This window comes from Anas acuta, chromosome 3, assembly GCF_963932015.1.
Source record: "Anas acuta chromosome 3, bAnaAcu1.1, whole genome shotgun sequence".
In the NCBI taxonomy this organism is placed as follows: domain Eukaryota; kingdom Metazoa; phylum Chordata; class Aves; order Anseriformes; family Anatidae; genus Anas; species Anas acuta.
In genome coordinates, this window is record NC_088981.1 from 84,919,902 (window position 1) to 84,944,131 (window position 24,230).

The following is a 24,230-nucleotide window of genomic DNA, read 5'->3' on the forward strand; positions in this document are numbered from 1 at the left end:
TGGCATAGTTTGGGATCTAATCAGAAAAGTAGTTTTCCCTGAATGTGCAAAATCAATTGCATATCAGTTGTTCCTATTCCATTAATAATATTTCCAATAGTAATACTTCATGAATAATAGTCCTATTCCATGAATAACATAAATGATAATAGATAGAAAACCTACAAATTAAATAGAAATGATGTGGTTGTAACTTAAATAAATTAATAATTTCTCAATGTCTGATAAATATTAAACTTACATAATTCTCCACATAAATATGGGGGATCTCTAAAAAATATTCTCCTGTTCCATAATAAAATTAATTTATTCAAAAAAAAACCACACAACTTTTCTACACATTAATAGAGATTTTTTTTTCTCCTAGTCTATCAATGATTGCAATAAATGTAAATCAAATTATAGGTTTGATAACCACTTTGAAAATCACTAAAGTTTTGGTGTATTGTAAAGGTTTTCAGTTCTGCATGTCACTTCAATAAGTTAACATCTAATGCCAACCAAAGGGATATTCCATACCATGCAGTGTCGCACTCAACAATAAAAGGTGGAAAAAGAGAAGGAGAGGGAAGGGGAGGTATCTCATTGTGAAAATGTCTGGCTTCCTGAACAACGGTTAAGTGTATTGAGGCAGGGATGTGGTTAAGCATCACTCATTGGTAGGAAATAGAAAGTAATTTCTTTCCTCTCTCTGTGCTTCTACATGGACTTTTTTTTTTTTTTTTTTTGTATTTTGTTTTTTCCATTTTTCCTTTAGCTAAATTACTTAATTTACCCCTAATAATAACTTTACCTTAAGAATTATTATTCCTTTCATTAAATTATAAGTTCTTGTCAATAAGAACATATTTCTTTTTCTTCATCCTGTTTCATTGACATTGCACATTTCACTGGATAACATCACACAGTGCAAGAGCAGGGTCACACAAGCATCAGAACAAAAATGGAAAAACAAATGTGTTAGAGAATACAGAGATATTTGGGCTCAGAGAGACATCTGAAATTCTTAGATTCTCCTATTAGGAAAGTTCAGAAAAGAATTTACTGGAGTGCTTTACCCAGTATGTTGGTGTATATATATTCCAGTATCCACAGACATAACTGCACAAATTTGTTCGTTTCCTTCACCACTCCTACTTCTTAGGCACATCTCCAAAAAAAACAAACATCAGCATTTGACCTCTTTGAAAATTCTTCCAGTGGTATGACAAAAAAAAAAAATCGTTTTGTATATCTTCTTTCTATAGTGCCTTGCTCGTAACAGCCATTTTGATGAAGTACCTTAAATTTGAAGAATTTGCTTAGTACATAAATATGCTCTTTGTTCCATAATGCATATTCTATGAGTAGTATCTTGGCTTTGCTTTAAAGCATAAAACCTCTCACAATACAATGTCTTCAGTGTGCTTCAAAGTGTTAAAGACTGTTACTATGCTAACACACCATCGGATTTTTAAAAGTATTCATTCTTTTCACAGTTAAATCTGTTGCATTTGTTGAATCATCTGTTGATGACCAAAAATGACATCATTGGATTGCATGATGAACAACAAAATTTTTCTTTGATTGTTAGATCAAATAACAATACAAATTATATGTTATAGATATGTGAAATATGTTCATCTTATTCATGTCAATATGCTAGGGCATATGAAATGTGACTTTCTGTCTTACATACCCTTGTATAACCAGAAGTCTAAGAAAAACAGAGTAGTTAATGTATATATAGTGTTATATATAATGTATAATGTTCTTGCAAAAGAATGGTCTTCATGTCAATATAGGGTTTGAAGGGTAAACCTTGTGACTTGGGTATAGGTGATAAGAGAACAAAGGAGTTTCCAAAAACTGCTGACTTTTGTATGGGATGCTGTGCAAGTCTCTGATATCTGGGCTAAGAGATTACCAAATAAGGAGAGGGGGGAAGCTGAAGAACGACTGAAGGACAAAGCCTGGGAGGAAGACTATGAGCCTTCAGTACGAGCAACCCTGCAGAGAGATCACTGGAGACCGATACGCATGCATCTGTGGGATGGTTCGGATCCCGGGAAACTAATTATAATAACCCTGCCTTTTCCAAAAGTGGTGATGAATATGTATTAGCCTAGTAGCATAAAAACCAGCTGCCTGATGTAATAGGTGTGTGTCTTGGTGGAGCGGAGACTCCCAGTGCACCCAGCGCTGTTTGCTTGCCTCTATTCATTTAATAAATTGTAAACTTTAATTGCAATCCTATTTGGGACTCAGTCATTTATTACACATATAAGACAAATATAGATATAAATATATGTTATTAATACTCCAAGACAGTTGAAACTTAATTTGCAAAGTATATTAACTGTCTTCAAAATATTTATTTATTGAATATAAGAAGAGAGGTAATATTCTGCTAATGTCAGTGACAGAAATGGAATTAATAGGAAAATTTCCCATGAGCCCTTATAGTCTTGGCGAGACACTGGAATTTCCCCAAGGGATTTCTACAGAGCTATGTCCTGGTAAGATATAGAGTAATAGGGGATAAGAATTCAGGGCCTGGATTAAGCAGAGAGTTACTCAGTCAAAGTTTTATGCTGCATTTAAGTCATTGGAAGGATCCAGATTCCTCAAATGGGTATAATTTTACAAATTCTCTTGAGTAATATTTCTATGTAGCACTGTCATGCAAAATGGTTAGGATTTAAAACTAAGGAAGAGCTTAACTCTGTCTTCAGCAGAGGCTGTGTTTTATTTCAGCTTGCACATTCAAACAGAAGATGAATAGTCTCTGCAATTACATTTTAAGAGATCTTAAACAGTATAAGGCTCATAGGAGATGTTATACAGAGAGCCCCTGAGAATGTAGCATCCTTCAAACCTGTGCAGCACAGCCAGGGAAAATGTTTCCTTCTACTAGAAGCCTACCAGCAAACCATTTCTCCACTCCTAAAGAACATGAGGTTTTATTTCTGTTATGGGAAATAATCCTTGCATGATTTGCTCAAATGAGAGAGCTAGAATATTGCCAGAAGAAAAGACAGAACCTCAAAGGACAGGCTGAACATCTTTTCCCTTACAAAGAATTGCCCTAGTCCCTGAGATGTGCCCATCCATACTTAGCAAAGAAGCTGTCAAATCTTAACTTGGTCTCATTGACTATAAAGTGGTCCCCAAAGACAGCTCCTGTTAAAACAATTCTGAAGAATGAAAGCCTTACTTTGAGAGCAGTGACACCTACACAAGCTTGAAATAAAGCGGTCTAATGGCTCTTAAGAGCTTGGGAATTTTTTAACACTTTTCCTTCATGTAAGAAAAGCACTACTTTTTTTCAGCACTCTTCTTAAACATTTACTGTGAAAAGGAAACATTAAATAACAATGTCACTGATTCTTTAGTGAATTTCAAGACAGAAGTGAATTGGTTGTTGTGCTATGTCTGATACAAAGAGTATTAGAATTTTTTTTCAGACTGGATTTTCTATAGCCTCAGTAGCATAAACAATCAATCACAAACAGATAGATAGACGAAGTAAAACTTTCTTTAAACCTATGTGTAGACTAAAATAGAAATTATAAAACCATTACCTAAAGTCTTTGTGCTAGCTGCTTGTTCATAAAGGTAATTAACACCAGAGTATTCAGTTTCTTAGGCTATAAACTTATTTGTAATATTTAATTGGCATGGCACTGTGTCTCTTTCCATATGTACAGGTAGAGATTAATATAAAGAGAACTATTCTAATTACAAATATAAAAAGTTGAGCAGTGCCAACACATGGTTTGCTACCAAACATAAGAGTGAAATAATGGCAGTACATAATGATGTACAACTCAGTGACTTGCCAATAATCTTCTCTTGACATTAAAAAAAAAAAAAAAAAGTCTTAAATGGGAGAACAATCTGCTTCATTTATGCATTATTCTTAATCGTGTTTGCATTCTCTAGTTAATTTGCTATAGCTGTTTAAGGTAAAAATGAAACCTTATTGTTGCACTTTTTCAAGTTTTTTAAAGTCAAATTGAACAGCCAAATATAGTCAGAAGAAGAATAAGAAAAAAATTATATGGAAAATACTACAATAGAGACACAAACATGAAGTTATTAGCTAAGGGGAGATAGCAGTATTACTGCTAGAATAGATGCAGAAGAAAGGGCTGAAAAGGAGACTAGAGCAGGATAAAGGAATAAGCTGGAAAAAAAAGAGTTTATTTTTTGTGTAAAATTAAAAATAGTGAAACAAATGAAATAAAGTAAAAAATGCTTTTTGCAGAACAAGAAATATTAGAGAAGAGGAAGAAGAACATCAAGAAAGCAAAAGAAAGAAAGGAAATATATGAAGAAAACAAAAGAAAAAGGGGCTGTTCATTTATTTCATACAGTGTATTACCACAGAACCTGGAAGACTGCAATAACATCTCCCCAGAGCCTTCTCTTCTCCAGCCTGAACAACCCCAGCTCTCTCAACATTTCTTCATAGGAAAAGTTCTCTCGCCCTCTAACCATCTTCATGACCATTCTTTTCGGTGACATCTTTTCATGACATATTTTTGGTTTTGGGGGTCCTAAAACTGAATGCAGTACTCCAGCTGTGTCTCACAAGGGCAGAACAGAGAGGGAGAATCACCTTCCTTGACCTGCTGGCCACACTTTTTTTTTTTTTATGCAACCCAGGATACAGTTGGTTTTCTGGGCTGCAAACACACATTGCTAGCTCATGTACAATTTTTCATCAACCAGCACCCCAAGTCCTTCTCCTCAGGGCTGCTCTCAATCCATTCATACCTCAACTGTACTGATGTTTGAGATTGCTCTGACCCTGGTGCAGCACTTTGCAGTTGGTGTTCTTGAACATCATGAGGTTCCCATGAATCATTGGGATTAGAAATTAGAGAGCGATTGATTCACTTAGACCTCCAGATAACAGGAGCCCCTCATGGTTCAGACTTTAACCAAGGGGTCAGAGATAAGGACAAAGGGACAAGATGAGAAATATTAAACATACAAGACCTCAAGATAACAGGAGCCCCTCAGACACCAAGAACCAGATCAAACCAACCTTGTGGCTCAGATTGTGACCAAGGCCTCACAGAGCATGCACAAAGAGATGAGGTGAACAGTTCAACCCTTTTGAAGACACCTTACTTCATCCCCACAACCCTCAATGCCCACTACCACAAGGCACTGAGCAAGTGCAGACAAGAGGAATTTATGGAAATGACTTATTGTAGCTAATTTTAATACTGAGCAGGAACAGGTTGTGCATATGTATAGGCGTATTGGGAAACCTCATGCATATGTAACTCTTTACTGCATATAACCAGGGCAAGTTGCCACCTTAGGTGTGCATGACTTTGGTGGGACTACCCCTGTGCTGCCCAGCGCTGAATAAACATACCTACTTTACAATCTTACTGATTGTGGAGTCAGCTTTCCGCAAGTCACCCATGGGCCCAATACTTGAGCCTGTCAAAGTCCCTCTGGATGGCATCCCTTCCTTCTATTATGTCAGCTGCAGCACTCAGCTTAGTGTCATCTGCAAACTTGCTGAGGGGTACACAATTTCACTGTCTCTCATTAATAAAGATATTAACCAGTACTAGTCCCAGGACAGGGTGCACCCTTCAAATCCATACCTCTCCCATCATGGAGATGACATCAGGATGTCATGTGGGACCCTGTCAAAAGCCTTACGGGAGTCCAGGTAGATGACATTGGTCAGTCTTCCCTTATCAACTGATGCAGTCTCTCCATCATAAAAGGCCATCAGATTGGTCAGGTACGATTTGACCTTTGTGAAGCCATGTCTCAGATAACCTTCCTGTTTTCCATATGGCTTAACATAGCTTCCAGAAGGATCTGTTCCATGATCTTCCCAGGCACAGAGGTGAGGGTGACTGGTCTGTAATTCCCAGGGCCTTTCCTTTTTTTTTTTTTTTTTTCCCAATCATGAGGGACTTCACCTAACTGCCATAACTTTTCAAATATGATGCAGAATGATCTGGTAACTACATCAGCCAATTCTCTTAGGACTCTGGGATGCATCTCACCACGTACCATAGACTTACGTATGTTCAGGTTCATCAGGTGGTCTTGGAACTCTTCTTCTCTCACAGTGGGAGAGATTTCCATACTCAATTTCTGCCTTGTGTCTCAGGGACTTGAGAGATGTGTTAGGAGTGATTGCCAGTGAAGACTGAGCCACAAAAAAAAAAAAAAAAAAAAAAAACACATTGAATTCGTCCTCCTTCTCCGTGTCTGTTTTCACCAGTTCTCTCATCTTGTTTATCAGAGTTGGTATATTCCCTTTAGTATTCATTTTCCAGCTAATGTACCTGTAGAATATTTTATTATTATTTGCATCCCTTGCCAAGTTTAGCTCCAACTGTACCTTGGCTTTCCTGATCCCATCTCTACACATGTGGGTTGAATTTCTATACTCTTTCCAGGCCACATGTATCTGCTTTCACTGCCTATGCATTTCCTTCTCATGCTTCAGTCTGACCATCAGGCCCTTACTTAGCCACGCTGGTTTCCTGCTTTCCCTGCTTCTTGTATGTAATTGTGATGCTTCTTGTAGCTGGAGCAAGAAGTATTTGTCAGCATACTCCCTTTGATAGGGTAGCCCATAGTAAAAACAACCACAAGAATTCATTTGGTCCCTATTTTTTTTTTTTTTTTTTTTTTTTTATAAACTCTTGACCTGTTCATGGCTATTTTTCAGAGAGCGCTCTTCACAACTAATCTGTTTCTTTACGTAGAGGGTAATCCCTTTGCCCCTTGTTCCTTGCCTGTCTCTTCTGAACAGTTTGTAGCCATTAATTGCAGTGTCCCAGTGATGCAATTTGTCCCACCACATTTTGGTGATAGTGATTAGGTCATAGTTTTCTAGTTGCACTGTACTTTACAACTCTTCCTGTTTGTTTCCCATACTGCATGTCTTTCCATGTATATACCTGAAGAGAAGCACAGAACAAAAAATCCCAGAAGTGAGACAAATATTTTCCAATAATTTGAATATACAAATCTGAAACGTATAAAGAAAAAAATTGGAAGTGACCATATGAAAATAAAAACAAGTGACTTTTCATTAGTAAGAATATTTTCATTTTAAAAATAATAAGGAAATAATGATTTTAGAAGTTTTCTCTTCAGCAAACAAATATGAATAGCTACAGACACAAAAACATAAATAATATGAACAAAAAACTAAGCTTATAAGTTTTAGTCTTTGCTAGCCCACTTCTCAACTGTCAACAAAAGTATATTTCTGTTAATTCAAACATTATAATTAAAAATAGCTTTAAGAAAATGTTTAGTGATATTCCAAACAAAATAAAACTTTCAGTATTGCCATATGTAATAAACAACACATCGCAGCATGAGTCTAAGACAATATACAAAATCATGTTCCAAGTTTATTTTAACCCCATTTTAAGATTTTGTCTTAAAATACTGTTTTCTGTATACTGGCCTTGAGATACACCTCCCTGAAAATTCCCAGTGCTGTCGCTTTCTGTATTGGGTTGTTAATTTGCTTATAGCAGCCTGTATGGTGTTATGTGCTTGATATGTGACCAAAGCAGTGTTAACAGTACAGTGATCTTTTAGCTACCACTTAGCAGTGCTTGCACAGCATCAAGACCTTCTCAATTTCTCACTAAGAAACTCAGTTGCTAATGCAAGAGGTAGCCCTGCACAAGGATAGAGGTGCACAGAACACAGCAGAGACAGCTGATCCGAACTGCACAAAGGGATGTTCTTTACCATATAGTGTCATGCTCACTCATTCAGCCCAGGCAATTTTTTTTTTCAGAGGTATCTGTTGCTCAGAGACTGGATGGGAACTGGTTTGCTGGTGGGAGGTAGTGAGTGATTGCTTTTGAATCAGGAGGGTTTTTTTTCTGTTCATATTTTCTTCACTTATGAAAACATTTTTATCTCAACACATGATTTTTTTTTTTCTCACTTTGGCCCTTGTGATTGTGTCCCCCATTCTACTGGGAGGTAGTGAGTGAGTGACTGGGTGGGAGCTTAGCTGCTCTCCAGAGTCAACCTAACAACCCACGCTGTATCTCTAGTGAGGAAGGACTGGTGTCATGTTAGGTCTTTATGAGAACTGCCTATGTCTTCCCAGCAGAGCACATAAGGTTGAACTGACTTGACAGTAAAAGCTGGGGGAGCCTGAGGAATCGGGAGAACCCTGAGAAATTCAGCTCAGTATTTCTTTTTTTTATTTTTTCCTCTTTTTTCCTTTCCTTTTTTTTTTTTTTTTTTTTTTTAAATGCCTGCAGGGAAGTGGGCACAGCAAATTTCCTGTTTCTGTTCTCATCTTGACCATCTTCCAAAAATAACCTGTCTTGTATATACCTTCACCCACACCTTTGCAGGGGTAGAAGCAGTAGCCAGACCAGCTTTCTAGAAACAGTTCAGGAATAGATGTAGGCAGCAGACCTTCCAGTCCATTCTTCTGGGGAGCAGCATGTTTTGCCTGGGCTCAGAGGCAGCCACAAACCTCAGGATTATTTCAGTATTTAAAAAAACAAACAAGAAAATAGGGAGTAATCTTCTACTCCCTTCAGAATACTATTGTCCTCAGAGCAAGAAGTGACGTCTGCAAACATGGTAACTGAGATTACACCAACACTTCTTGCCAATCAGGGATGTCCTTATTCAGAGAGCATATTCTGTTATGAAAAATGAGCAAACACCAGTCTAATCTTTGTAACCGCATGAGTCCCTGCTGACTTGTTACTCATTAGCACCAGACTATCTGGCAATTTTGTGAGCTCTAAAGGTTTTGAAATTGGTTCGTATTTCACATTGGAACAAACCCCATATCTTCTTGGTTTCAAAAATGGCACTCTGTCAAAACCATATTTTTTAGATCAATAATACAAGGTTTTCATTTCAGATCTCTATTCCTAACTGCCATCAGAAGTGACTAGAGCACCCTGGATCTCATAAACCTTTCTATTGCAAAAACTTCCTCAAAATCAATATCTCATTGCACAAATATTTTTAGACAGTCCTATATTCTTCTGGACATTCTTAAAGTAATGGAAACTAATCAAAAGTTTTATTTATTTGAACTGATAGATGAATATTTATATACACTGTTAATGTTTTAATAGAGTTATTCTGGTACTTACCTGAGTTACTAGTGAAACACTGTTTGGAGGGCTAAGTATGTACTTCTGATTAGCTTATGGAAAAACTGGATGTTGCTGAAGGTTATCCTACCTAGTGAGGCAAAAGAGACATAAACAAGACAATAATTCCTGAAAATTAAAACCAGAATGTGGAAATTTCACAGTGGTCTGGAAAGGGGGAAAAACAAGGACCAAACCATTCAGGTGGCTTCATCTAAAATGAACAACAGCTCATAAATCAGAGTAATGTATGACTGACACACAGAGAGAAGAGCTAAAGTAATTCAAGCAACGCCTTTCCAGTGTAACATTTGCTGGGATGAGCAAGTGATTGCAAAAACCAGCAACTGACAAATTAGTTCTAGAGACAAGAGCAATTCACAAAAACTAAAAGAGTTCAAAGGCAGAGCTTCAAATGAGATTACTGGAGCAAGTAGGATAATGACGTTCAGCAACGTCGTATGTGGTTATATTCCTGGTGTTTGTAGTAGCAGACTTTGACCAAACAGGCATATCTATATACAGTAACAGGAACATTTATTGTAATTTTTATATCACCACCTACAGATGATAGTCTGTATATTTATAATGAGATTCTCCAGCCCTTGCTGTTCTCTTTTTCATCCTCCCACTTCTTTTATTCAAGTAAGAAGAGAGAGACAGGCTAAAAGATACACGAAAAAGATCAGAAGTGTTTCAAGAATGCAAGAATTTAAAAGTACCTCTTGTGCATTTAGTAAATGTGACTGACGGGCTTTTCATGAATTAAGCCACTGTGTTTTTAATGCCAAGCTGCTCAGGTAGAACTTGCAGACACAAGTGACCACAAATTCCTAACAAACATTCACCTGTCCCCTCTCTTCATAGCACAGGGCCCAGTTGATAAAGCCACCTTCAGAGTGAGAAGTACCTATTCACATTCAGACAAATAACAGTATGGCTGAGGTTGGATGGACCTCTGAAGATCACCTAGTCTAACCTCCCTACTGAGCAGGATCACCTGGAGCACATTGCACAGGATGACATCCAGGTGGGTTTTGGATATCTCCAGAGAAGGAGACTCCACAGCCTCTCTAGGCAACCTGTCCCAGTGCTCTGTCACCCTCACAGTAAAGAAGTGCCCTCTCATATTCAGACAGAACCTCCTGGGCTTCAGTTTGTGCCCATTACCTTTTGCTCTGTTGCTGGGCAAAACTGAAAAGAGGCTGGCTCCATCCTCTTGACATGCTCCCCTCAGGTATTTATACACACTGATGAGGTCTCCCTTCAGTCTTCTCTTTTCCAGCATAAACAGGCCCAGCTTTATCAGCCTGTCCTCATACCAAAGGTTCTCCGATCCTCTTATCAACTTCATAGCCCTCCCCTGAACTCGCTCCAGCAGTTCACAAGTAATTGTGAATGATGTCCAATTAGCAGTTATGAGTCTGGTTGCATTCAGAGTACTGAACTATCATGATTACAGATTCACAAATAACTTAATACATCCTCAATCTAGTCACATTCTATGAAATACCATGGCCACACTTGCAGTTTGGTCATGTTCAATAAGAACTAGCACAGCTAGATTTAATGAGTAGTGCAATTTATTAAAGCAACAGGTGCACAGGTTCTTTGGAATGACAGTGATAAATTCACTGTCTTCAAAGCACATGCAAATACTAAAAGTATGAGTAACTCAGCCTGGCTATAAATGCATTAAAAGGTATAAAGCAACACTATAGAGATTTCTAAGTTACCTGGGGAGGCACTCAGCATAACCAAGTGTTCAAATGTTACCCAAAGGTGGAGAAGAGAGGCTCATCCTGTCAACTGATCCCAGAAGTCAGAAGGTATCCTTTGTGAGGGTATCTTCCCTGACATTCCCTCTCTTAAGCCAATTTATATCATTTTTTGTCTTTTAGGTGGAGCTTGAGTGACTCTAGTCGTGCATATCTTGGTTACGATTGGTGCAAGTTTTCTTTGCTTTTGTTTAAAGGTATAGACTCAGAAATTCAGAGTGCATGCTCAGTGAGAGGTGATTGCACTTTGGAGGTGGGTAGTTTTTGGGATGGAGGTGTGTTTTGCTATTATAATGATATTATAATGAGCAAAGTTTACTAAAGTACAGCATTTTGTCAAAAACATGAGAGGCTATTGGCGCAGTGTAGCCAATGTGCAGCTTATTATATCAGTTTCAGTGTGCATGAGAACAATCAAGTTCCCATCTTATCACAGAACCTAGCCACGGTGTCTCCACTCTGTATTTTTCCTTTTAGAGTCAGCACACCAAGTTTCCACAGTGTGATTAACTCCTAAGGTTGGACGCCTAGGGAACATTTACATAGTGCAGCTAAACTCCACCCTGGAAGCTTCTTCAATGATGTACCTTTTCTTTAAAATGTGAATATCAGTTTAATTTCCAAGTTACCTCAGGCAATTATTCCACACCACTCCTCCCAGCGTTGTGTCATCAGCAAATATGACATATTTCAGTATTTCAGTATAATGCCTTCTTGGTCCCTTGAAAAGTGACCTTAGCCATCACCTAACTCCAAACCAATGTAAGGTATGAGCCATTCCCCTAGCTGGCTAAGAAAGGAAGTATGGGGAAGGAAGATGATGAGGAGAGCTGTAGTGTGCACTGGTAAATCCTGTGCTGTGGGCAGATAGGGCACAGGACTGTGGGGAGCACTGTGCATTTACCCTGTGGCATAGGCACAGCCACAGTTCCCTAAACCCTTCCTGTGCATGTCATGTCCCCCTTTCCATGTTTCAGCCATGAGGCCAATACAGCAGCCTGGTAGAGTGGGTAGAAGGAACACAAGAGAACTTTTGCAAGCATGCTGAATCTTCAACTGCCTGCCTTTTATCAGCTGGAACACACATTTATATGAATAGTCCTTATATTCCTCAGATTTGATGCATCTTGGTTTGTGTTGTGTTTTTGATTGTTTGCTTGTTTGCTTGCTTGTTTTTACCTACTCCATTCTTTCCTCCTTTAGCTTTGGCATGATAGATGTAATTTTGCATTGCTGAAGATCTGGCTAGTCATCTGTTTGGAAATGACTTTGTGTTAGATAAAGTCTAGTGCAAGCAAGGTGGGTATTTTTACTCTTCTTGAATCCTCATGGAGGTGCAATTGGTTAAGAAAAATAGAAGTTTGACATTTTAACATTAGGGGAAAAAAAAGGTGAGACACTTCAGCAAGATAAAATGCATGCCTTCATAAACTTGCCTCCCCCAGCATATTTAGTGACTTAAGGTATGCACTCTCCTACCTCTTTAGGATCCCCAGCTCTCTTTGTTCAGCACATGGAAAGTGTAGGTGCCTGACCCAGTGGTTCAAATGCCAGTCTTGAAGCTACTCTACATCCAGATCTGGAACCAAGCCACCTGCAGCTGGTACACAGCACTGCACCAAGTGTTTCAACATATAAGTCATTCACCTCCTCTGAAATTCACCTTTTGTGAAGATTAACTTCCTTCCTGGGGATCCTATGAGATCTCTTGCTGTAAACCTGTGCATTTTCACAAAATGTTTTAGACCTGAAGAAGCACCATTTTATGAAGTAAAAGAGGTTTGCTGAAAAAATTATGATGCATGCAGGTCAATGATAGATTCTTTCCTCCTACTTCCTTCATTCACTAGAGAAAATAGAAACCAGTTGGAGAGTTGGATGCATTTGTGAGAAAACTACTTGGGAGCTTCCTGCTAGCAGGAAAAGAAAGCGTGAGATTGAAGAAAGAGTGCTGCCTTTCTCACCTCCTCTGTAATATGCAAGACTGGATTTACGTTGCCACCTACCAGCACAATTTGGCTCTGATGTAGTTTGTAGATTTCCATTTTGGTAATTTTCTCTTTGTTTTATGAGCCCTCTGCTCATGCCTGCTTGTGGAAGGTGAATCTGGACAAGTCTCAAGCATAATGAAAGCAGTGTTAACATGAATATCACTAATATGTCATAAAAATTAAAAGTTTTTTTTTTTTTTTTTTTTTTTTAATAGCCACATTGCTTTTCTGTCCTCCCCAAACCTTCTTGTTTTATTATTATTTTCTTCTTAAACTATGGAATGTACATAGTCGCATGTCTGAGACTTCTCACAGATTATCTGAACTGATCTTCATTTGTGTTTGGGACATCTATTTAATCTGTTTAATTTTGGAAATGGAACACTCTACCTATTCTAACAACTTTATTTAGTTGAATTAAACATTGGTCACTAGCCGCCATACACTAAGGAATGTTCTTCTCTGTCATTAAGATGAATAGCACTGGAGAATTATTCTAAAATTTCAAGATGCACATGGAGTCTTGTTCATTTCAATCAGTTAACTCAGGTCCTTGTTAATACTAGTTCCAATTGATAAATTACTGCAGCTTTGGGACTATAGCAAAGGCTGAACCTATCTTTTATTTTTAAATGATTTGAATTAATTAGTCTTCTACAGGTTATACAACTGCACTCCAAGGAATTCTGCAACACTCCATTTGGGCAGTTGGATGGCACACCTGGTTTCCACAGTGAGTAAAATAATTCCGATTTATTATACTCTAGTCCTCGTAGTCAGCTGAGAAGTAAAAAACACAGAAGAGTGACATGTCTCGTACACAAAAAGGAGAAGGAATAAAGAAAACAGCTGAAAATATTAGATGTCTATTGTTCATATGCTAATGCATGATAGATATGAAGATTATTATGAATAGTGTTATTCATTCTTATTATCCCCACTAAGTATAGCATCATTATTTCCTGAATTTTCTTTAGAATAAATAAGAGGAAAACTTTAATGAATTCTCCTAGAAGCCAGTTTTGGTGACAGCTGCTGTTCAAAATATGTAGCAAGCTTTTTTTTTTCCTCCAACATAAAGACAGGGAATCAAATGATTCATAGGAAAAAAAGTCATGAGTTTTCCTGCATTTCATAGACACTCTCTACAGATTCTAGAGCTGTCAGCTGACTAGAACACAGTTGGCTCTTAAAATACACATCTTTTATAACATTTATTCCTGCTGTTTATGAAAGAAATACACCCTGCCCTTCCTCCAGATCTTCTTTTATAATTTGTATAGCTTGGTTGAGATTTGACCATAAACTTCAATGCATGAATATTTTATGGATAAATTATCCCATTAAAATGGAAAATAATTTGCTAAAATATTTTAGTATACTTTGTGAGATACAGAAATTAAAAAAACACATTATGATTTTGAAGCCAGATTGTGTTTAACATCCTTAAATAAATGACATTTTCAAGATATATGATTGGATTTTGAAGGCAAAACCAAAAAGCATCAGTAACGTTGCAAGTTCAAGTATTTTTATCACTATTGCAATCTTACTTTTTCTGACATATCTTGCTTATGTGTTTTTGATTATTAAAAAAGATCACAACAACAAAAGGTACAAAGAGACACTTGCAGTGGTTAATTCAGTGGTAAAGCAGAGCCTGCAGTAAGAGAAAACATTCTTCTCTGTCTTAAGTTTGCTATTTCTACATAAATCTGCTAGATAATCACATATGGCACTATCCTGCAAGATGGCAGGTGCTCTGTGTGAGATGCTCTGTTTTCTGAAAGTTGAGTGGGAGTTGAGAAGTGTTTTGGACTATGTTGCACTATGATGAGAAACTGAGCAAGAATTGTTTATTTTCATGTTTATGGTTCTGACTTTGTTGAAAAAGAAAAAAAAAATTAAACAGCCAGGGAAGGCTAATTAAACTCAAATTCCTGCAATTATTTGACCCACCTGGGAGGATACAATCGGTGTCTTTCTCATAAGAATACAGAATGCTTAAAAACAGAGGCCATAGGTTTGTTTAGTCTTTTCTCATACATCTTCTTCTTTTTTTTTTTTTTTTTTTTTTCCCCTCTCTCTCTCTCCAGTAGATCCAAGAGGTTTAATAAGAAAAGTTCAGAACAGTTTTTCTAGCTGAAAAGATGAAGCACTTTGGGGAGAATTAGATCCAGCACAAGACAGAGGAAGGTGGAAAAAAAGAAAAAAAAAAAAAAAACTGGCTAGGTAACATTTCCGCTTCTGTACATTCTTAGTCTTTGACATCAAAGCAAGAATTACACTTTGAGTAAGATGAAAACATGTTCTTGATGTTCTGGTATCCCTGGCAAGAATAGCCCTGAGCTCAGAGACAAGCAGTCCAGGAGACCAACTGACTAAAGCTTCGTGATGCTGAAGCAGGGAGCAGGTGCCAGCAGGTTGGAAAGCTTCATGGGGGAATAATGTTTTCTTGTTCAGTCACCAAAAGGGAAATTATTGCTAACAAGCTAACAGTTGTTGTTCTATTTAAATTATCCTGGTAAAATCATCTTTTCTGACACCTATTCCCTATACTGCATCTAAACAACACATGATGTGCCATCCAATAAGTTAAGCAAGACAGCTGTAAGTGCAGGCAGCTTGCAGATGATTCATTTTTATGATATGATTGTAATGAGCAGTGCTCTTTCTAGAGATGCAATGATTTCCTTTGACCTTGTTCAATGTGCATTAATATAAGTCTGAAAATAAAATCTCTGCTTGAAAGCTTCTGCAGTAAGCTGTGGCACTCTGTCTGGTGAAAAACATATATTTATCAGGAATTTAACATGCAATCTGCTCTAACTTAGTCTTAAGCCATCTATGGGGTATGCCACATATGCTCTGAGACAATGGGAGAGTTGAACTGCCAACTGCCTCACACTGACAATAGGAGCTTATGACAATTTGAATCTGGCAGCTGATTCTAATTAGGACAGACTTATAGCCCACCCTTCAACTATTCAAGCAGGCAGCACTGCTGGCTATGGTCTCTTTCCCACTTTCACTCCAGGAGTACTGGGACAGAGACAGTAGCCATCTACAGGTGTAGAGAGAAGGCATGGGATCAAACAGGCATCGCTCTTTGTGCGCTCATGCAAGCCTAAGTATAATCTGTTTAATAACATCTGCATCTGGTTTTGGTTATTCTCAAACTTCTGACTCAAAAACACCAAAAGAACATTTTCCTAGCTTGATCAATTCTCAGATCTTTGTTTACTGGCTTCTTTTATCCTTTAAAATGAAAATAAAAAGAAAGATACCCACTAAAAATGAAAAACAATTTATTAAGCTGAAATTTTTGTTTTCTGAAATTAAATCACCTAGCAGACCTCCTTTATCCTTTAAAATATGTGTGATTTACTAATATTTTCATTTGTTTAAAACAAGAACAATTCTTACTAATTTATCTATCAAGTGGTAACTATCTATATTTGCCTAATTATCACAACTATCAACGGTAATACAACAGACATCTATAAGATCACCTTGAAAAAGAAATGAACAAAAATAAAACCCAGCATAAAATGAAAGCCCCAACAAAAGACGACAACAACAAAAGAATGTGAAATAACTAGCAAGAACGTAGGTAAAGGTATAATACTTAGAGCATGAAGAACTCACTATAAATTGTTCTTTAGTAATGAATGAATGAATATAAGACCTAGAATACAGTATAATAGGGAGTAACTATACAGTAAAGACCATGCTAAAATATTCATAAATTATATGAAATTCTAAAGCATTTTGTCAAATTCTTTCTGATCTTAATTTTGTTCAAACCTAGATTCAATAGAAAACCTGTTCTTTAACATAAACCAGTAATTTACAAAGGAGTTATAAATCAATCAAAATTAAATTCTAATATTCTTTTAAATAGTGTGAGATGAAGAGTTTGCCTTTTCAGCTTTGATGATAGGGCTGCTTGAGCCTCATATAAATGGTTTTAATTCTAATTTGAAACATAAAAGCAAGGCTGGGGTGTAATGTTTGCAATGCATGGAGCCATTCAAAGTTTTAAAGAAAGCCTGTTCAAGGAACAGTGAGTGCAAAAAATACCAAGCCTGTATTGTTATTTAGAATTTCATGTGTACTCAGGAATTCCTTCTGTTTTCTGTCTTCATTTTCTGACTTATTAAAATTGAGATTCAGGTATAAAATCTCCATTCCTTATTGGAAAACCAAAATGTGAATAACAGAATCTGGCAAGTTATTATTTTTTTTTTCAATGTCACGCTAATTAAACAGGCTTTCTAAGGGTGGAGATTTTGCAAATGCTTATGTTTGAGCGATGCAGATTTTACAAGCCTATAGAAGTCAGATGCCATAAAACAAAACTCATTGGCAGAACTTGGTGAGATTTCCAAGTAATCCTCACTGATCAGTGCTGTGGATAGGAGCTAGTAGGCCCCATCCCAACACAGCAAATATTTGAAAATTTTTGAAAATCAGAAATGTTTCACCCTCTTCATAAAATAAAATACTTTATGTTTAACTTGATTGCAGCTTTGAAAGGCCACAGGAATTTTTAGTTTGTGTTCCAGTTAAATTGTGTGTCTTGCTCAAAACTCTATTATGCTCAGAGAAAATTGGTATTGACAGAAAACATGAGGTGCACTCTTTTTTTAAGGAATTGGTGGTATGATAAACAAACTAGGTAGTGTGCAGACAAGAGAGGAAGAATGATAGGAAAAGCAGCTCCTCTTGGAAGACAGAATGAGAAGACTGAGGGCATGTAAAGGTATCTGCTGGAGAGCATGGAGCCAACTCAAGTTAAGGGTTTGTGCCAGGGTATACACAATGAGTATTCAGATCTTGTAATATTCTGATGGATTTCTATTGAAAACTATGCTTAAAGATAAAATTACAACTGCATTAAGACAAACATCGAGGGAAGCTTACATATTAAAGAAAAACTTGTATCTGCCTTACTAATATGACACAGTTCCTGGGAAACAGGCTTTTTGAGAAGAAATAAATGATTTCAAATATATCTTACTTATGTGAATGTATCTTACTTATGTGACGGGGATTTTGTGTGGACTGTTTATATTACCAAACTGTATTAAAAATTAAGAACTACCCAAAGCAGCTGCAGACTAGCAGCAAGCCAGTGGCAAATACAGACTCATCAGACACTGGTGTACGACAGGCATAATCACCTTAGTGTATGAATCTGTGTAAACTCTCTGCAGAAAAAAAATGGTCATGGAGCTGCTAAGCTAGGTTGTGTGTGACCTCTCTACAGGAAAAAAAAGAACAAGGTTCTGGAGATGCTAAGATAGGTTGTGTAGTTCTGGAAGCAGACTACACTAAGGGGGCAACAACACAGCAGCTGGACTCCTATGACTACATTTACATAGCTAAATAAACAGGGAGTGGAGGAAAACTGAGCACAGCAGGCATAATTTAGACGATGCAACAAGCACCCTCTGAAGGAATCCTTGGGCCCAGTTCAGGGGCCGTTATATGCCAAGCACCATTATAAATATGGTATAGATGAGATGGATTTGGGTCCTCCCACATATCTCCAGTGCAATCCTTCAGTTCAAAACTATTGAAAAAAGGCCTCCAAAACCAGTTTGATGGGCTTCACATGGCTACAGCATTATTTCAGAAGCTTTGAACTGAAGATAAATAAATAAATACACTTACATACAAGTAACATTTGTGTCTTTTGACCACAGGAGCAACATGGAGGGACAATAAAGAGCCACCAATATGAGTGTGTTTACTGTACTTTTAGACAGAGCTACTGTTTTAATGAAGTATGAATATATCTATACAGTTATGACAGGGTAGAATGTCCAGTGCATATTGTCCAATTAGTGCACATTTCTGCTGCCAGAATGGAGTATTGTAATATGAAATGAAAGTACCTGAGTTACATACCCACCTGTCCCCTGTTACCTCTGCCCACTTCCCCTTCTCCCCTCCAAAGGCACTTTCTATAAGTATCTGCTTCATGTTTATGTTTTTCATTTTTGGTGTTCTCCAACTAAGAAACTGAAAAACTTAACATATGAACCATTTTTATTTCATATAAAATATGGGAGTGACTTTACTGGGAGAGTGAACTCACCACAGTATAATAAATTTGATTGCATGACTCTGCTAATATTTCCAGCATAACCCATAATATTCTATTATTTCAGTCTTTGGTGGCTACTGAGCAAAGGTTGTTAATAACACCAAGCATGCAAAAGATTTGATAGCCAGAAATAATAGCCAATAGCATTAAACCTCAGCATCATTTACTAGGAGTTCTTATTTGATCATTGTTTTCCCATACCTTCTCTGTATAACTTTCTGTTCACATTTTATCTACTATCAATGATAAATGATATAATCCAATATAAAATAAGTGAGTCCTTCAAAGTAATGTTTTCTTGCTACCACTTTTCTAAGGGTCAGCTGATGATTTCTGCAAAACGTCTACCAGAAATACAGCAGTAACAAAGTCAATCAGACAAAATTGAGTAAGTCTCACTAGCGAACAAGTCTTCCACTCTTGAGTAGTGAGGTAAGCAAACAGTCATTAAGAAAAAGAACTTTGGCAGAATTTGGAAGAAAGTAATATATCTTTTTGGGGAGGAGCTCTCAGACAGCAGAGAGCTCCCACTTTCCAGATCACCTCAGCAGCAAGGCCAGATTGGTTCTCTTCCTCATGTTGTCATAGATATCAAAGAGAGATCACTATACACGTGACTCATATCCTGGATGTGTCAGGTTTCAAAGGCTCTGTTTATACAGAGAAGTAAAGCGGGGGAAGGAGGAGAGGGGAAGACTGAAGCAGTACATTTAGCACATATCTTATACCAGCATACCTTAAGAGAATCAGAAAAAGTCTTTAAATCCACAGTTTAAAGATAAAAGAAACAGAAAGGTAGGCTATTAATTTGCAATGTGATAAGAGTAGTCTCCATACGCTTTTCATTTCATTTCAGAAACAATGCAATGTTTCATCATAGAATTGGGAAAAAAAAAATGTCAGTACTCTGATCCCTACCTCTTTCCCCATCTCCCTCCAGAAGAAAAATGGGAGAGCTATTTCTCTTTTCCCTGTGTTACAGAATTGTGGTCCATAATTTGTAATATTCTACAGCTACCCCAGAACATCCCAGGAAAGGACTAGAAGCATGAAGAAGTCATGTATTCTTCCTTCTTCCATTCTCTAATGATCTCAATGGTATCAGTATGGAATATTTGTTGAGCACTGAAATAATGCACTTGCCACAGTCTGCCTGACAGTTTGTGCTTCTCTAGCACCTCAGGGTCCCACCATGGCACCATGCAGGCATAAAGCAAAGAACAGTCCCTTCTCTGTACACCTTAGCACTGTGAAATGAGGTTGGAACTCATAGGGAAACAATCATACACTGCACTTCAGGGTATGACATATGACATGTTTTTATATCTCAGTTTTCAGATGCTAAAGCTGAAATGCTTTTTAAGGGTCCTGTCTCAGAAAAATGGAGATCCATTATCTAGAACATGGACTTGTCACACAAGGCTACTTCACATAATATATTTCCTATAAGCCTACCAACATGGAAGCACTCATCAGTGAGTCTTAAATTAAAATGCTTTAAAAGAATTTACAAAATAATGCAATGTGATTAAAAAAAAGTGTAACTCCATCCCAATAATTTCCCATGTTGAAAAAATATATATTTATATAGTTACTGTAGTTACTGGAAATTTCATATAGCTAACTGATACTTGCTTCCATTTATTGATGATTAATACTTCAGTGAGTGACAGCATCCAGTGAATATGAAAATCAGCCTAAATACACAGCAAAAACTTCAATCTTCATATGATGTCCTTAAAATACATGAAATTGAATTGGTGTAAATTATTTCCAGGATGTGTGAAATTAACCCATAGTATGAGTCCTAAAATGTTGGGTCTACAAGGGACCTTATTCTCAAAAATGTTGCGGACGATCCTAAATAAAAACAGCAGAAATATCAGAACTGCTATTGTTTTGGAACTAGTCTGCTTTTGTTTGCATACTTCAGCGCTGGTGATATTAAACTACACTGAAATTGCTAGAAGAGCTTTTGGATACACAGCTCATGTTTAGGCTTAGGCACTGAATGGCAGATGTTATTTGACTAATGTATGTGTTTTCTTGCAATAGTAGTTTGGACTAATTGCACTAGCTATTTTAAAATGCAGTCAAAATAATACAGCTTTAGTTTCTACTTCTTTCCCTCTTCAGGAAGACAGGGGAGAAGTGCTAACAGGGAGGAGCAACACTTACATTTCTTTGTTTCCAAGAGAAATTGTGTAGCCTTTGAAAAGCAAGAAAGCAAGAAGACATTCTTTCAAGACTCTGCTTTGTTCTCCTTCCATGATCTCTTTCTTCATGTACAAAGGAGGTGACAGGCTGCCTTAGCATAAGCATAGTGAAGAACAAGGTGAGGAGCTTTCTGTTGGTGTGCTGCTGTGTGGTCTTTGAGTGGAGCACCAGAATCAGGGCTCACATTCTACACCACCCACAGCAACATTCTCCTCTATAAATGTGCACAAGTGGAGCAATAACTCCCAGCTAAAGAAGGCAAATTTGTAGTTATTGATGTTTTATTTATTTCATGTGCCTACCTCTGAGAAAATGTATTTCTTCTTGTTGTATCCTTATTTTTTTTCTTTTTCTTTTTCTGCGAATGATTAAGAGAAAACTAGAAGTGGAGATAAACTGAAATAATCAATCCAATTAATGCTTTGGTGTAGAAAGGGCACAAGCACAGTATTAAACATTTCTGCGTTACAGTGACAACATTTTTGAGTTATTAGAGTTTATCAACTTAACCCATGCATGCCCCGGGTGAAAACAGGACTTCCGAAAACTGTTTAGCTGAGGCATGTATTAATGTATTTTACCCATTAATGAGTCAGATTAAGAGTAATCACACGTGATGGTTACAGCAACTTGGATCTTATCTTAACAAGGTAATTCAAGGTATTATGAATACCTTGCACTATCCTACATGCCAATATACAGATAGTCTGGAAGGATACCAAGCTGATGACCTGCTCAGCTTTGAGACTGGTTGCGGTTTAAATTTAAATCCTGAAACTAGTTGAGTCTCAGGAATTCACAAGATCTTGCCTGTCAGAAGTTGCCTTTCTCACCTGATCTGTGGTGTTACAAATAGCTTCATTTAGGCAGTGTTAGGTCAGTATGACCCAACTCCTTTGTTGTCAGGTAACATAAGATGATTAAAGCTAAAAGAATTGAGTCTCTGTCTGTAACTCTTAAACTAGTATTGCAACAGTGTCTTCTGCCTAGGCTGCTTTGAGGACCACAATAGTATATCAACATAGGAAATAAATTCTAGCTCTCTTCTTACTACAGGCAGAGAGATGGATCTCTGCAACACAAGCAGGAATCCAGATCCCTGATGCTACTTTTGTTACTATCTGATAGTAATGATATCTGATATCCAAGTTTCAGGTCATGATTAACTTAATCGGTAAAAATGAACACATTAGTACAAGCATATTGCCCAGCTAAGTACCTCACAGTATTTAGTATCCATTAACAGCAGGACAAATGAACAGGCAACATGTTACTTCTTTTACAGATGAAACAATACAGTGCTACCTCAGAAACAGTAGTGAAAAAATATTCATAAAGAATATGAGGTTATAAGGTAGGGTACTGTGACAAGCTATTATACATATGTACAATCTTTATTTGTTTATTTTTATATAAGAAACTTTTCAAGTAATTGCTAAGTGTTGACCAAAAAAGACTTACTATCTCTTAGATTATCCTATGCATGCTAAAGTGGTAATATCCATATGCTTTTAATCTTGAAGATGGAAAACAGAAATGTTATTAAGTGCTTCTAAAGATCACAAATGTTTATCAAACAATGCAAAGTAAGTTTTTGCATTAATAATGTTACTATTTAAGTGGCGTTGAATGAAAATAGCCCTGTAGGTGTAATAAAGACCTCGATGTGCTGTGTACAAATTACTATAGCTGTAAATAGATGGTGGAGCAAATAGAGAAGAATTATTCCTTTAATTGTGTGCCCCTGATCCCCAGAGATTTAAGAAACATAATTGTTCTGCACGATCTGTAAGATAAATGTAGATATATTAATGTATTATTCTCATTTAGTTTTTCTACTATTTTTGTATTACTGTAATTCATCAAAACACATTTTTCTCCTGGAAGCTAATAGCTTAGTACAGGTAGGGAATTTAATATGAGGTGTTTTATTTATTTATTTATTTATTTTCACCTGGAAACTGTATGTTAGCAAGAAAAAGACCAACATAAGCCTGAACTTATCTGCAGAAACACAAAGAACAAAATAGGGAAGGTATTAGGATATTTTCAAAATTAAATTTTGCATTCTCTCTATATTAACTAGCATCTGAATAAGTGGAAAGAGATTCCAGAGATGCTCCTGATGAAATTCAAAGAGAAAAGTAAAATAAATAGTATGAAGAGCTGGAAGGAGAAAAGAGTGAAATAGGATACCATCTTAGTGACTGAGACAAGTCACTAAAGGCAATTTTATTTTTTTTAATTATTATTTTTGTGGCCAAATAAACTTAACTGCAATCTTTCACACATTATGAGGTATAGACGTTGATATTGTCAGACAGACATTATCCTGATTGGGCCGTCAAGCAGTCAGAGAGCTAACTGACATTATTTATGTCTGCAATTACTTAGAACAAAATTGTGCCTACTGTTGTTGGTGAGGACAAAAGGAAAGACAGGTTTAGAAGTCAAGCTCCAATTGCCAGATTTCCTCTTGAAATCAGTGAAGCTTGACCTAAGTGCTAAGTGCTAAGTCAGATTTTGGCTTGAAGTTAAAATAAAATTTTGTTGAGCTGAATTGGATGATGAGTCTTAAGAGAACTGAGTCCTTGTGAAGATTAAATATATGAACTTTGAAAGAATCTTGCAAATTTTATGCCTTCCTCAACTGGAGCCATGCTTAGATATTTTAACAACAGTTTTAGAATGTATTTTTTATATATATCAATAACCAAAAGGACTAGAGATTGACTTCTCATATCTGAAAGGGAGGTACTTTACATTCACTGCAACACCAAAATGTAAAGTATCAGATTAAAGGTGAGAATATAAATATCTTAATCCCTATTCTCAAATATTTCTGCTACAAAATATCACTGAATGTCTAAAAAGTATGCATCTAAAGCTAAATCCCAGATTTACAGATTTCAGTCTTGGATGGTGCTGTGAGCACCATGGCATAATCCTTTTTAGGGACATGAGGCACACATGCAAATAAATACTTAAGTAACAAACAGGA

At 36.9% G+C, this 24,230-nt stretch overlaps 1 long non-coding RNA gene across 1 annotated transcript; it reads right to left on the reverse strand.

Moving 5' to 3' along the window:
* Window positions 1-4,179: 4,179 nt before the first annotated feature.
* LOC137853070 (uncharacterized) lies at window positions 4,180-10,972 on the reverse strand. The gene is made up of 3 exons (XR_011094215.1): window positions 10,865-10,972; window positions 9,129-9,219; window positions 4,180-6,932 (listed from the first exon to the last, which is right to left on the reverse strand). It is a non-coding gene; the product is annotated as an uncharacterized lncRNA (long non-coding RNA).
* Between the last annotated feature and the right edge of the window lie 13,258 nt (window positions 10,973-24,230).